The following is a 16,467-nucleotide window of genomic DNA, read 5'->3' on the forward strand; positions in this document are numbered from 1 at the left end:
ATGACAAGGGTATTTTGGATCCAATAGGTGGGTGAAAAGGATTTTTTGAAGCCAATAGGTGGATAGAGGGTAGTTGTGTACCATTTCTAATATTTCAAGAATATTTTAGGTCATTTTCCGTGTATTACTCGACAAAAGGTATTCTATTAAAAATAAGCTCTATAGTTTTGCTAGCAAGTCCATTCTATACTGACTTCTTACAAGTTATGACAGCTAACACAATAAGTTCACAGAAAAATAAGTTGTGTTAACAGGAAGAAAATGTCTACTACCAAAAATAATGTTGCTTGCCAAATCCATTTTTTGTACCTTGGTTTTCAAGTGATAATTCCTTGCTTTCCTTTAAGGTTAGCAAGAAAACAATTCATGTGTTGAGAAAATCTACAACTTTGTTAGAATTCTTTTGCTTCTATATGTTTGTTCCACTAAGTAACGCGAAGATTAAAACTTGATCAGACTATTCCTTCTATATGTTTGATTCTTTTTTTTTTGTAACTCTTTGTATCTTGTGGAAAAGACCAAAATTTTGGTATTTGAAGCGAAAGGTTGAATCTTTTTGTTAGTGAAAAACATACTAGATAACAAAAAAAATTAGAAGATTACAATTGAAAATAAAAATGAAGAAAATAAATATCTTCAAGACTGAGGCGCGGATATCTTGCTATCTTTAAGGAGATTCAAGTCCACTGCAGCAAATGTTTTCACCGGTCAAGCAGTAGTCCTCTTTGACTTGTCCCCTCCAGGATACAACAGCCTTCACAAATTATAACTCAACAACCCTGGACAAAATTTGAGTCCAAATCTCCACAAAAAGAACACCTCCCTTCAACTAATAAGAACTCTCTTCTAGACTATACTTTCACTCTATGTTTTTTCTCTTGTGTATTGTGTATCTCAAACCAAATGAAGACCACCACTATTTATAGTTGGAGATGTCTTCCTAGCAATGAATAGAAAAATTATGATGTAGTAAATAGTGTACATAATGGTCTTAGGAGTTACATAAGTTAATAGAGCAATTGAGAGTGACAATGAAGTGAGCACAAATGTCATCAACGACTAATGCCATCAAAGGCATTTCGCATAACTGCAATACAAATGACATTGAGAAATGCATAACAGAAATGCATATGACAATGAGAAATGTACTAATGCTTATGGCACTAACTCCAATAGATTAATGTCGTTACTCCCACATTATGCCAGTGAATATCCACAAGCGTACGTGTAAATGAAACAAAGAAATGGTCAATATGACAATCTATATATGCACATTTTTTTAAATATTAAAACCCCCCTACACTAACAGTCCCCCATTCATTTTAATATTTAGAGAAGAGAGTATATCAGTTAAAGGAAGACTACTATGCATAATGAAGTTGTGATCTGCATTGAATCTTCACTTAGTGAAACAGTAACTTTTATTCCAGAGTTGTAGTGGTCTCAGACTTTAAATATCACTGCTCACACATAATAATAAAGGTATTGACTTGAGCTTTAACAGCCAGCATGTTATGGTCATGTGATATCCCAGTTTCATGAGTTCATTTGAGAATAAGCCACATTCTCATAGGAAGCGACCTACTTCCACACATCACATAGGTGAAATCTGTTGAGAGTGCTCCTGTAAGTTTAATACTCCACCCATATGGGATAAAGATATTCATTAAGAGTTCTATCAACTCAACCTTCACAAAGTACAAGAAATAATGCACCCACATCATAGGGAAGGAATAAAATGATATTGCATTTTTCACAACAAGTCATCATATGATTAGTTTTTTTCCTTTGAACCTGGTTGTAGGATCTCTAGTCCCCAGGTTGAGTTTCGTCATTTATGACTCAAGGATTTGTAGGCTTCAATCTCATCCCCCTCGATGTGCTCCAGACCTTTTCTCTTGTTAAGGCCTTCGTAAGAGGATCTGCAAAATTGTCACAAGATTTGACATAATCAACATTAGTGGTACCATTTGTCAAATACGATCTTACATTATTGTGTTTCCTCCTTGTAGGTCTGGATTTACCGTTGTAATAATGGTTTTAAACTCTACCAATTGCAGTCGTGCTATCACAATGAATAAAAATAGGAGGAATTGGTCTTTCAAAATAAGGAGTTTAAAACAACAAATCTCTTAACCAATTCGCTTCCTCACTAGCTGAAGCTAAAGCAATTAGTTCAGCCTCCATGGTAGAGAACAATTATAGCTTGCTTTTTTGATCTCCAACAAACAGCACCACCACATAAACTAAAGACATAACCAGTGGTAAAACAAGAATCACCTGACAAAGTGTTCCAATCAGCATCATAAAAGCCTTCAAGTATAGCAGGATATTTTTTTATAGAACAAACCACAATTTTTTGTTCCAATTAAATATCTCATAACTCTTGTTATAGCATGTCAATCTTCATTACCTGGCTTGCTTGTAAACCTTTCAAGTACTCCTACTTCATATGCAATATCAGGCCTAGTGCAACCAGTCACATATCTCAAACTTCCGATTATACTAGCATATTCCTTTTGATTTATTACATCATATTCACTTTCAGTAATAAATAAGCGAACACTTGAATCAAAAGGACTAGCAACATGCTTGCAATCATGAAAGTTATATTTTTTCAAAATTTTCTCAACGTAATGTGACTGGTCAAGGAAAATCCCCTCACATGATATTGTTATTTTTATTCCAAGAATAAAATTTTCCTCACCAAGATCTTTCATATCAAAATGGCCTCTAAGAACATTTTTAGCTTCATCAATAACATTCATGTTAGATTCAAAGATCAACAAATCATCAACATATAGGCCAATGATCATATGTGAATTATTCCAAGACTTATGATGTATGCACTTATCATACTCATTTGTTTTAAAAGAATTTTCAATCATGCAGGAATCAAACTTTTCATGACATTGCTTTGGTGCATGATTCAAGCCATATAGAGATTTAGTAAGTTTACTTATTTTGTTTTCTTGGCCTACTTTAACAAAACACTCAGGTTGGTCCATATAAATTTCTTCATTTAGGTCTCCATTTAGAAAAACTGTTTTTACATCCGTTTGATGAATTTGCAAATCAAAAATTGCAGCCATAGCAACTAAAAGTCTAAGGGGTGTAATTCTTGTTACCGGAGAAAAAGTATCAAAAAATTTTAGGCCTTCTAGTTGTTTAAAACATTTTGCAACTAGCCTAGCCTTATATTTATCAATAGATCCATCCGGTTTCATCTTTTTCCGTAAGACCCATTTACAACCAATTATTTTACAACCCGGTGGTAAATAAACTAACTTCCTAGTTTTATTTAAAAAATTAGAGATATCATTTCATCATTTACAACCTCTTTCCAAAAAATAGAATCATGTGAAGATAATGTTTCTTTCAAAGTTAGATGGTCATCTTCAACATTAAACACATAAAAATATGGACCAAATTCTTTTTCCACTCTAGCTCTTTTACTTCTTCTTAACTCAAAATCATTAACTTCTTTATTTTTCAAAGTAGAAGTAGAAAAACTAGGTAGTGACAAAATATTTTGTTCAATTCTTTGACCCCCACTATTTTTAGTATCAAAAGGAAATTTATTTTCATGAAATTAGCATCACCTGATTCTATCACAATATTATCTTCAAGATTAAAAAAATCTATAGGTTGTACCATTTGAAGAATAACCAAGAAAAACACAAGTAGTAACTTTCTTACCCAACTTTGTAATCTCGGGATCCATTGGCCTCACAAAGGCTAGACAACCCCAAACTGTTAGATATTCAAACATGTCTTGTAACCTTTACACAATTCAAAAGGTGTTAGTTTTGACTTTTTTTTAGCACATGATTCAATACATAACAAGAAGTTTAGATAGCTTCACCCCAAAAATTTAAAGGTACATATGACTCAATAAGCATGGAGATAAGTTTTAAAATTTGCAAAAGCATCACATTTATTTTTCATCAAGTAAACATATGTTAACTTAGAAAAATCATCAATGAAAGTGATAAAATATCTATTACCTCCACGAGTTAGAATTCCACCAAGTTCACAAATATCAGTATGAACTAATTCTTACAAATCAGTTTTTGTTTCAACTTGAAAATGAGTTCTTTTAGTGATACTGGTTTTACTACAAGCCTAACACTTTGGGATTAAACCTAAACTACTCATGATTCTAACATAACGATCATTAATATGACACAAACGAGCATGCCAAGAAAATTAGTAGACGAAAACATATAAGCAGAAGTAGAAGTTTTATTCATTTCAACATTCAACTTAAACATCATATCACATACATACCCCTTCCCCACAAAAATATCTTTTTTCACTATTACATATTGATTAGATTCAATAATCTTTTTAAAGTCTGCTTTATTAAGAAGAAAACTAGGCATCAAATTTTTTATCATAGAAGGAGTATAAAGTACATCTTTCAATGTTAATATCCTTCCAGAAGTAAAACACAATTCAACATCTCCCTTTCCAAGCACTTGAGTAGTGTGACCATCACCAAGCATAATGGTTTGGGCTCATCAAAATGAGTATTTTTTTTAAACCAGTCTTTGTCATAACAGACATGACGGTTTGCACCAGAATCAGCCCACCATCCATCAACATTCTCAACCATGTTTATGTCGGTAATCACCGCCACAAAAGGTTCTTCGGTAACTTTTGCCTGAGGGTTAGGATCACGTTTATGGAATCTGCAAAATCGAGCAATATGTCCACTCTTGCCACAAACAAAGCATGGTCCCTTTTCTTGAACTTGTTGATTTTGTCATTGGTAATTTTCACCATTATTTTTCTTGGGAGGTCTAACATTATTTTTCTTGAATTTTTTGTTCTTAGGCTTTAAAGAAGTATTTTTGTGAGTTTCAGGAGTAGCATTCTTCAAAGTAATTAAATTTACCTTCGATGAGATGTTGTTTTCTTCTGTTTGTAAAAGCGCATCTTGTCCCCTTGCTTCTTATTCCATGCAGATTTTCATTATCAAGGTTTAAGAGAGGTTTTCTTTTGTTTGTAACGCATAGTTTTCTGAAATTCCTTCCAAGAAGGTGAAAGTTTATCCACTATGCCACAAACAATAAGGTTATCTCCAATTTTAACCTCTTCGGACCTAAACTCTCCATAAATTATGACGAAGTCTTGAGCTTGATCTACCACTTATTTGTTGTCCACCATTCGAAAATGAAAAAATCTAGCTGCATATTTTTTCGCTTCAGCCTCTTCGGTATCATACTTACTCAACAATGCCTTCCAAATTTTCTTTGCACTAGAGTAAGTTCTATCATAATAATCATAAAAATTATAAGATAGACAATTAAGTAGATAATACCGACAGTTAAATAAATCACCATCGTACTTTTGCACTTTCTCTAGATGAGAAATAATTTCATCATCATTCATAGTGGTGATGTCTTCTTTATTTGGATTCTTCTCGGTTAATACATAAGAAACATTGAGAAGACTTAAGTAGAAAAGTACTTTACCCTTCCATCTCTTGAAATGGTTACCATTGAACCGAAATGGCTTGTTAAGGTCTCCCATCTTGACATCCACGATTTTTTCAATTGTAGTCCTCTTTGAATCTCCTTAAAATTGTTAGTGAAAAACACACTAGATAACAAAAAAAAATACAAGATTACAATTGAAAATAAAAAATGAAGAAAATTAATCTCTTCAAGATTAAGGCGCGGATATCTCTCTCTTAAAGGAGATTCAAGCCTACTACAACCAATGTTTTCACCGGTCCAGCAGTAGTCCTCTTGATTTTTCCTCTCCAGAAAACAACAACCTTCACAAATTATAACTCAACAACTCTGGACAAGAGTTGAGTCCAAAGCTCCACATATTTGAACACCTCCCTTCAACTACTAAGAACTCTCTTTTAGACTATACTTTCACTTTATGTTTTTTATCTTGTGTATTGTGTGTCTCAAACCAAATAAAGACCACCACTATTTATAGTTGTGGATGTCTTCCTAGCAATAAATAGAAAGATTATTGTGTAGTAAATAGTGTATATAATGGTCTTAGGAGTTACATAAATTACAAGGATAATGGAGGAGTTAAGAGTGACAATGAAGTTAGCACAAATTGTTAGGTAGTGGAGCCTGATTAATTTTACGTTTTCCTATTTATTCTCTATTTTAGGCTTTCATATTTATTCTCTATTTATTCTCTGTAACAAAAAATACTCTGATTTATTAATATAAATATACCTCACCGCCGTGGAAGTTTACTCACGGGGTGTTACCACGAAATATTGAGTTTTCTCTTTCTCTCTCTAGATCTCTCATCTCTTTCTCTTAAAAGTTCTTGTGTTCTTCATTCATCTAGTGTGTGTGCGAGAATTCAATCCTAAAAATTGGTATCAGAGCTAAGGAGATTCAACACGATCACTGAACATGGATAGTTCGAAGCTTGGAATCGAGAATTTTGATGGATCCGATTTTAGTTTCTGGAAGATGCAGATCGAAGATTATCTGTACTAGAAAGATCTTCACGAACCGTTGACCGGGGTGAAGCTGGAATCCATGAAGGAGGAGAAGTGGAAACTTAAGGATCGCTAGGCTCTAGGGTTGATCCGGTTGACTTTGTCAAGAAACGTGGAGTTCAACATCGTGAAGGAGAAGACTACGTCCGATTTGTTGAAGGCACTGTCAAACATGTATGAAAAACCATCTGCTATGAACAAGGTATAATTGATGCGTAGATTGTTTAATTTACAGATGTCTGAGAATGGATCCGTTTCTGATCATATAAACGAGTTCAATATGATTGTGAGTCAACTCAATTCTGTGGATATTAATTTTGAAGATGAAATTAAGGCGTTGATTTTGTCGTCATCTCTGCCCGAGTCTTGGGATACTGTTCTTGCTACGATTAGAGTTCCCGTGGATCTGAGAAACTGAAGTTTGATGAAATCTGTGATGTTGTTCTTAGCAAAAGTATTCGCAAACGAGAAGTGGGAGATTCATCGGGCAGTGCTCTCAGCGTTGATCGAAGGGGGAGAAGTAATACAAAAGGCCAAATCAACATGGTCGATCAAAATCAAAGAATCGAGGAAAATCCCTGAATAGATCAAACGTGACTTGTTGGAACTGTGGAGAAAAAGGGCACTTTCGGACGAACTGTACAAAGCCAAAGAAGAAACAGAATCAGAAATTTGGAGATGACAATGATTCTATAAATTCAGCAGAGGACATTGGGGATGCTCTAATCCTTAGCGTGAACAGCCCGGTTGAATCATGGGTTTTGGATTCTGGTGCATCTTTCCATTCATCTCAAAGCAAGGAGTTGTTCCAAAATTTCAAATTTGAAAATTTTGGAAAAGTATATCTTGCTGACAATAAAGCCTTAGAGATTGAAGGAAAGGGGGATGTTTGCTTAAAGACCACCTCGGGAAACCAGTGGACATAGGAGGATGTCAGATATATTCCTGGGATCAAGAAATATCTGATCTCTGTTGGTCAGTTGGATAGCACGGGATATGCAGCAGAGTTTGGGAAAGGTTCGTGGAAAATTGTGAAAGGTGCTATGGTAGTAGCTCGTGACACAAAATCTGGAACCTTGTACACCACTACAGGGTGTATAAACATGGTCGTTGTTGCTGAAGGTGCTTCTGCTTCATGTCTGTGGCACAACAGACTTGGACACATGAGTGCTAAAGGAATAAAGATGTTGGTTGCAAAAGGAGCATTAGCGGGTCTGAAGACTGTTGATATGGGTCTTTGCAAGAGCTGTGTTATGGGCAAACAAAAAAGAGTAAGCTTCATAAAGACTCCTAGAGAGCCAAACAAAGTGCGGTTGGAAATGGTCCATACAGATGTTTGGGGACCATCTCCAGTATCATCACTTGGAGGATCCAGATTCTATTTTACCTTCGTTGATGATTTCAGCAGGAAGGTATGGGTTTACTTCATGAAGCATAAGTCAGATGTGTTTGCAACTTTGAAGAAGTGGAAAGCTGAAGTTGAGAATCAGACCGGTTTGAAAGTCAAATGCATAAGGTCTGACAATGGAGGAGAGTATGACAAATCAGAGTTCAAGGCATTCTGTGCAGCTGAGGGATTCAGATTGATGAGAACAGTTCCTGGCAAGGCAAGACAGAATGAAATTGCTGAGAGGATGAACAAAACATTGAATGAGTGTGCAAGGAGTATGAGGATACATTGTGGGCTGCCCAAAACACTTTGGGCAGATGCTGTGTTGCATACTTGATTAATAGGGGACCATCAGTTCCTTTAGGGTTCAAGATTCCAGAGGAGGTATGGACATGAAAAGAACTCAAGTACTCACACTTGAGGACTTTTGGTTGCACCGCTTATGTTCATGGTAATCCACAAAATAGAGATAAGCTTGATGCCAATGCTGTGAAGTGTTACTTCATAGGCTATGGTTCTGATTTGTTTGGTTACAGGTTTTGGGATGACAAGAACAGAAAGATCCTAAGACATTGTGACGTGACATTTGATGAGTCTGTCCTGTACAAGGACAGAAAGCAGAAGGTTCTAGATACTACAATGCAAGTGGGAGTTGAGGTTGAGTTGGAGAAGAGTAACCCCAGAGATGTCGAAGCAGATACTCAACCAACTCCTACTGAATTATTTGAAGTGGAGCAAGTTACACCTGAGCAGGTTTTAAGGAGATCATCTAGATCCATCAGGGCACCAGATAGGTATTCACCTTCATTACACTATTTATTGCTGACCGATGAGGGGGAACCAGAGTCTTTTGATGAGGCCCTAGAGGTGGAGGATTCGATCAAGTGGGAGCAAGCCATGGATGATAAGATGAGGTCACTTGAGAAGAACGACACATAGGTGTTGACTGAGTTACCTGCAGGGAAGAGAGCTTTGCTGAACAAATGGATGTTCAGAATCAAGACTGAACCAGATGGCAAAAGAAGGTTCAAGGCTCGTTTACTGGTTAAAGGATATTCACAAAGGAAAGGTATTGATTATGCTGAAATATTTTCTCCTGTTGTGAAGTTAACCTCTATTCGAATCCTGTTGAGTATTGTTGCATCGGAGAATTTGCATCTAGAGCAAATGGATGTAAAAACAGCGTTTTTACATGGAGATCTGGACAAAGAGATCTATATGCAGCAACCGGAATGATTTGTGGTTTCAGGCAAGGAACACATGGTGTGCAAACTCACCACGAGCTTGTATGTATTAAAGCTAGCACCAAGGCAGTGGTAAAAGAAATTTGACTCCTTCATGATCAAGAGTGGATTCTGCAAAGCTGAAAAGGATCCTTGTTGTTATTTCAAGAAATACACTGATTCATATGTCTTTCTACTCTTGTATATGGATGAAATGTTGATTGCAGGATCTAGTATGAGGGAGATTAACAATCTGATGACAAGGTTGTCTGCAGCGTTTGAGATGAAAGATTTAGGTCCAGCGAAGCTGATTTTGGGGATGAAGATTTATCGGGATAGATCTGCTGACACTTTAAATCTATCTCAGGAGTTGTACATTGAGAAGGTGCTGAGCAGATTCAGGGTTAATGATGCTAAACCCAGGACTACTCCATTGGCAAACCACTTTAAATTGTCAAAGGATCAGTCACCCAAGACTGCCTAGGAGCGTGATCACATGGCACTTGTTCCATATGCTTCAACAGTTGGTAGTTTGATGTATGTTATGGTCTGCACTAGACCTTTTATAGCACATGTAGTGGGAGTTGTTAGCAGGTACTTGGCGAACACTGGGAAAGAGCATCGGGAAGCTGTGAATTGGCTTTTGAGATATCTGAGAGGTACATCCAGTACTTCACTCTGTTTTGGCAAAGGCAAGGTGACTCTACAAGGTTTTGTGGATGCTGATCTTGGTGGGGATGTTGACTCGAGCAAGAGTACATCGGGGTACATTTACACCATAGGTGGAACAGCAGTGAGTTGGATGTCCAGGTTTCAGAAGTGTGTTTCTCTTTCATCTACTGAAGCTGAGTATGTGGCAATAACTGAAGCTGGGAAAGAGATGATATGGCTGGCAGATTATCTTGAGGAATTGGGCAAGAAGCAGAGCGAGAAGATTCTTTACTCAGATAGCCAGAGTGCCATACAGTTGGTGAAAAAATCCAGTCTATCATTCGAAGACAAAGCACATCAGAAGGCGATACCATTTCACTCGCAAGGCAGTGGAGGATGGTGATATGTGCTTGGAGAAGATAGAGGGTGCAAAGAACCCGGCAGGCATGTTGACGAAATGTGTTGATGTTGGGAAACTAAGGTTATGTAAAACCTCGGTTGGTCTTCTGTAGTTGTTGCTACAAATGTTGCGGTGCGGTAAAGATGTTGATGATGAAGAGATTTTTTTTGAGAATACTGAGTCAGTCTCCAAGTGGGAGAATTGTTAGGTAGTGGAGCCTGATTAATTTTAGGTTTTTCTATTTATTCTCTATTTTAGGCTTTCCTATTTATTCTCTGTAACCAAAAATACTCTGATTTATTAATATAAATATACCTCACCGCCGTGGAAGTTTACTCACGGGGTGTTACCACGGAATATTGGGTTTTCTCTTTCTCTCTAAATCTCTCATCTCTTTCTCTTGAATGTTCTTGTGTTCTTCATTCATCTAATGTGTGTGCGTGAATTCTATCCTAACACAAATGCCATCAACGGCTAATGCCATCAAAGGCATTTTGCATAACTGCAATGCAAATGACATTGAGAAATGCATAACTGAAATGCATATGACAATGAGAAATGTACTAATGCATATGACACTAACTCCAATAGATTAATGTAGTTACTCCCACATTATGCCAATAAATATCCATAAACGTATGTATAGATGAAACAAAGAAACGGTCAATACGACAATGTAAATATGCACATTTCTTTTAATATTAAATGCCCCCTATATTAACACTTTTTAACTTTTGTGTGCAGCTAAAAAGTGTCTAATAAGTTTAAGCTCACTCCTCTGTTTCTGTTTTGGAAATGGTGATTTTTTTGGCAGCATGATGTTTATATTATATTCATCATTCACATGCTAGTCTACTAAACTACTTCCCATTTATGCTAATTGGAAAGCAACACGACATTGAGCGCAGCGGCAAATCAACAATGACTTGTGCACAGATGAAACGTAAGAACGACCAACGCTATAGATCCAAAGTTACAACTAAAGTAACAGTTGAAGAGAAAGTTCAGTGCATGTTTATAATCAGTTTAAGCTTAGAACAATTATTTCCTTCAAAAATCTTTTCTATGACTTAGTCAAAATAATTTGTGAACCTAGAAAAAATAAAAATTGCATCAAAAAAGAGAACTCACATAGTATAGATAGATCAGCTGAAATAGAAAATTCGAACAAAATCTTCAGCAAATTCGACCAAAAACACTAATGAAAAAAGAGGAAAACCCAAATTGGAAGAAGAAGATACGGATTCACAAAGCAGAAATCGGTGTTGAAGTGAAATCAGTGTTGAAATCTAATGGGTCTTATTGGTATGAAAGCCTCTAAATTGAGATAAGAATAAGCACCGCTTGGAACAAGAGAAAGGAAAAGACAGATTTAATCTTTGAGGAAGCAGATAGGACGACGAACACCTACTTCCTCTTAGACTCTTCTAATATGTTACTAGATATCATAGATATAATGTGTCTGCGCAGACCCAACATATGTTAGTTTTTTTTCTTTCAATTTATGTGACACAAATGAAATTTGAAAAGATGAACTAAATTTTTTATGTGCTTTCTAAAAAAAATATTTTAAATTGTTAATTTATGGAATACCTTTTATGGTATTTTCAAATAATATATGTTACTCCATCTGTTTTATTTTATGTGATACAAGTGATTTTAGGAAAGTAAACGAAATTTTTTATATGATTATCACATATTTTTAGTTATCATTTTATTGTGATTCATAGTACTTTTTAGTTCTTATGTTATTTTAAAACAATATATGCAACTTATTTTGTTTCGATAAAAATAAGGGAGTCAACCAAATTTCATTATGTTTTTTAACTATGCTTTTCTAAAAATATCTTAAATTGTTACATTGCGTTTTTAAGCTTCATTTTTTTTATTTAATTTTCAAATATGTATCAAATTAAAAATTAAAACGAAAAATTAAAATTTTCATATCAATATATTTCTATATTAAAATGTTGAAATCTTTAAAACTCCACATATATGCACAAATTAATAGAAGGAAGTCAAACAATTTTTTTAAAAAAAATAATAATATATGAAAGCCCAATTGAATAATAACACATATATATTTCTTTTTTAATAACTGTTCTTGCACCTTTTGATTTTATATAAACTTATTTTTTTATTTCATTTCAAAAAGAAAATAACTTTTGAATTTTAATTTTTTTATATATCATATTAAATATCACAAAATTGAAAAATATTTCAATACATAAAATTTAATAAACATATAAATTTTAATTTTAATTTTAATTTTGATTGGTTTCACCTAATATTATACTTGATATATAATAATTAAGAGCTAAGCATAATCATTATTTATTAACTTTCATGTAATAAATAAATATCACAATAACTCATAAATAAAATGAAGAAATAACAAAAATGAGGTAATACTAATAATAATATCTAAAGATGTTTCTAGAACTACTTAATTTTCTTGTTATCATTCTTGGTAGATTTTTGCTTGCATTAGTGACATTTTACGTTTGATCATCATTCACTTCATATATAGAAAGATGTTTCTAAAATTATTTATTCTTGATGGATTTTTGTAAGAATGAAATTACATTTTTATTCTTGGTCATCTTTAATACAAATATATCATCTCGTTCATTTTATTTGTAAAGTTACTTTTCACATCTTTTTCTTTAATTTCAATCTAATATATATTATTAATTTTATCACAGTAATTTATTTTCAAGTATATTTATTAGAATCAAAATAAAGATTTAAATAATTAATTCATGATATTTTTCTATAAAAAGTAGGCTTTTTTTTTATAAGCATAATGAATAGAAAAAATATTAAGAATTGAATTAAAGTAATAGTAAAATAGAGTAATAATAAAATAGATATCACAATAACTCACAAAATAAAAAAAAAGAAATGAAGTAATAAAAAAATAAGTTAATGGTAATAACAATAACTTATGATGTTTCTAAAACTGTTTAATTCTTTTTGTCATCATTTTTGGTAGATTTTTGTTAGCGTGAAATACAATTTTCCCTTGATTATTATTCATTTCATATATAAAAAAGTAATTCTAGAATTATTTATTATCTTTCTTCATATATATATATATATATATATATATATATATATATATATATATATATATATATATATATATATATATCACTTCAAATTATTTTGATCCTCAAGCAGCATAATATTTTACGGATAAAACCAAAGGTCACTCCATGAGAGAATCACCCAGAAAAGATAAGTGTTGAACATGAAAAAATTATAGAGAATGTTATCCTACATGCATTTTTACAAGCTTGAGAAGGTACTTAAATATTTGTGGAACACTCTGGAAAGATACAATGAATCACTTGTTGTTTGCTTTGAAGGAAAATAACAAATTAAGCTTGAAAGATTCATTTCATATATTGTGGACTCCGATCACAGCCCCATTTATTATAAAACATAAGGTAAAATAAGAGAATTCAAAAAGATTCGCATGCACAAGTTGTGTCATAAATACATGAGCATTTATACAAATGCTTGCCAGAGAAGGAGAATATTTTCATCTCCTTCAGCCATTACGAGGACTCAATCTAACTGAAACTGAAGATCAAACAAACAAAATAGTGAAGCGACAAACAAATTCTGAATTCAAGTAACAAAGAAATAGCTAGAAATCAATTGTTCTTATTTATAAGAAAAAATTGCACCATAAAATTACCCCTCCATGCATAAGTCATTCTCATCCCAACCCTTCTAGGAAGTTTGAGAAATTAACATCATAAGTATGTTTTTAAGAAATCAATATGAAAACAAGATAGATTCTAACAGACTCAAAGGCTTCCGAGTAGTAATTCCCTCTTTCTCGTCTGCTGAATGTGCCTAGGTAACACTTGTTGTTCACGATTTTCGGCACTTTCTTCTCCTACTTTGGAATTTCAGCTGTAACAACCCCAAAAAAATCACTTCTTTCTAAACACAAAACAAAGATTCAATTAAATGACAAGAAGAATGTTTTTGGTTCAATCTTAAGAAGGAAATAAAGAAATATTTGATACTGAATCTTATGCTTGACGAAATCGGTACTTACGCTTGACAAAGTCGACATTTGAGTAATCTTCAGCTCAACCCTTCAGCTTTTATTTCTTTAGCTTCAGCTGTTTATCATCAACTCAGTTCGTCTTTCTTCAATTGTTCAGCTTCAGCTCAGTTCGTCGATCTTTATTATCAAAGAAATCTTTAGCTCAGTTCGTGGATATTCAATTCTTCAATTTTCGCTCTTCGTCTTCTGTTCATCGATAAGTTCAGAGAAAGCTGGAGAGAGAGTAAAGAGAGAAACAATTTTGGAGAAGAGTAGAGCTGGAGAAAGAAAAAAGAAAATGTTTTATTAATTATTTTTTTGGCCAGTAAAAATAGGAGGGAGAGTTGAAAATATTGGAGGGAATATAATATTTTAGTGAAAATTTTAAGGACACACTTGTAATGTGTTGTTATTAAAATTATAAAAATAAGGCTGTTTAAAAGTGTGTCCATATATAAAAATAATTGTTTCCATTTATTTGATGTTGTAACAACAGTTATAAAGTGTAGACAATAATATTAAAGAGTACTGTTTGGAAATGTTGCCATTATTATCATTGCGAAAAGTTAAAAACTTTAAAGTGTAGCCAAAAAAATTTTAGACAACACTTTAAAAGCGTTGTCAAGATTTAGTGTGGACATATAACTAATATGTTGTTGTGAAATCTTGAAAATCTAGAAACTCTAGGTTTGAGAAATTGATAAGAATATGAAGAACTTGCTTTATTCTAGGGACCTAATGGGTGAAAGGAACCCACTACTAAAATCTCACATCCTGGTGACGAAATCTACGTAGAAATCATTTGGATTTTAGGGCTGAACTTGGAAAAAGGCTTTTGTTTATTATTGGGAGAGTTACTCGCCTCTTTATCTTCTTCACACTCTACGTTGGACGATTTTTGGAGAATGAGGGTTTTGAGTATTTTCTGACTAGATTATTAGGCTTAGATTAAGTAAAATGATATATTTTAGGCATCAACCAATGTAGTTTAAGTACCTATTGCATTGAGAAAGTACCAAAATTATCCGACTTAAAATTAACTGAATGACCTTCACGAGTGGACAAATGGACCATCAATAAAACCACAGCCCATCAACTCGGTCATGGTTGTGGCCCTACCCAACATGACTCTACTGAAATGGGGTAAAGTTTTACTTCAAACTTGGATTTTAGCAATCAATGGAGTTAGAAAGAGAATTGAAAGATATTTAATTTGATAGGCCCTGGCCCACCAAATTCATTTTGAGCTAAAAGATATGGCCGATTGAAGTTGATAAAAAATTTGAAGGCTAAGATGCCCCATTCACATTCCATTTCACGGACCATGTGAAACACCACGAGTCGTGTAGGTCACTGTGGTTCTTCAAAGTGAGTTGGGTTTGTACTGGGTCTCTTCCATTTCACACTTGAAAGTCTGTGGGGTTCCACGGGTTGTCTAGTTGCCCGTGATTCCTCACTATCCTTAGGGGGTATCTGGCTTGCTTTTATAGGCATATTGATGGCTGCGTGGGAATCTAGGGTCAATGTATGGTTTCATGGACCTCTGAGGTTCACCTATTTTTCTTGGTTCAATCTTAGGAATATTTCGGAGGTGTTATAGTATCTCCCTCTTGGGATCACTTGTCCTTGAATGAAGACTAAATAAGTTGAGTTTGGAGGTAATAGTAAAAATCCCTACCATTTGATATGTAACTGAATTAAGTTCAATGAACATACAAAATATTGGAATGTAATCATAACTGAGGGAACAAGATGCCGAGATTGAATTACACAAGAGTAAAATACGAGGCTGGAGAGGATCTATCATCTCAATTTGAAACTGAATCAGAAGAAAAGATATGAGGATACTTGGACATCATGGCTTCTTCTATTTCCTAAGTAGCTCCCTGTATAGACTTACTACTCTACCAAACCTTAACTGAAACGACCTCTTTATTTCTAAACCTACGAACCTATTGATCAAGAATCTAAACTGGAATGTCTTCATAGGTGAGGCTATCTTTAAATCCACACACTCTAACAGTATTATCGATGCTAGATCACCCATACACTTCTTCAACAAGGATATGTGAAACACTGGATAAACCGTTGTTGGTTTTGTTGATAGCTCTAACTTATAAGACAACTTACCAACCCTTTTTGAGATTCGTTAAGGACCTATACACCTAGGGCAGAGCTTTCTTTGCTTGTCAAATTTCATCACCCATTTCATAGGTGACACCTTTAGGAAACCCAGTCATCGATTTCTAA

The 16,467-nt window shown here is 34.1% G+C and overlaps 2 long non-coding RNA genes across 2 annotated transcripts; both read right to left on the reverse strand.

The window, feature by feature from the left end:
* Positions 1–506: 506 nt before the first annotated feature.
* LOC104645634 (uncharacterized) lies at positions 507–11,574 on the reverse strand. The gene is made up of 2 exons (XR_011214424.1): positions 11,283–11,574; positions 507–3,782 (listed from the first exon to the last, which is right to left on the reverse strand). It is a non-coding gene; the product is annotated as an uncharacterized lncRNA (long non-coding RNA).
* Positions 11,575–13,763: 2,189 nt separating this feature from the next.
* Positions 13,764–14,558, reverse strand: LOC138342270 (uncharacterized). Its single transcript, XR_011215126.1, has 2 exons — positions 14,227–14,558; positions 13,764–14,108 (listed from the first exon to the last, which is right to left on the reverse strand). It is a non-coding gene; the product is annotated as an uncharacterized lncRNA (long non-coding RNA).
* Positions 14,559–16,467: the final 1,909 nt, after the last annotated feature.

This window comes from Solanum lycopersicum, chromosome 2 (genome assembly GCF_036512215.1).
Source record: "Solanum lycopersicum chromosome 2, SLM_r2.1".
In the NCBI taxonomy this organism is placed as follows: Eukaryota; Viridiplantae; Streptophyta; class Magnoliopsida; order Solanales; family Solanaceae; genus Solanum; species Solanum lycopersicum.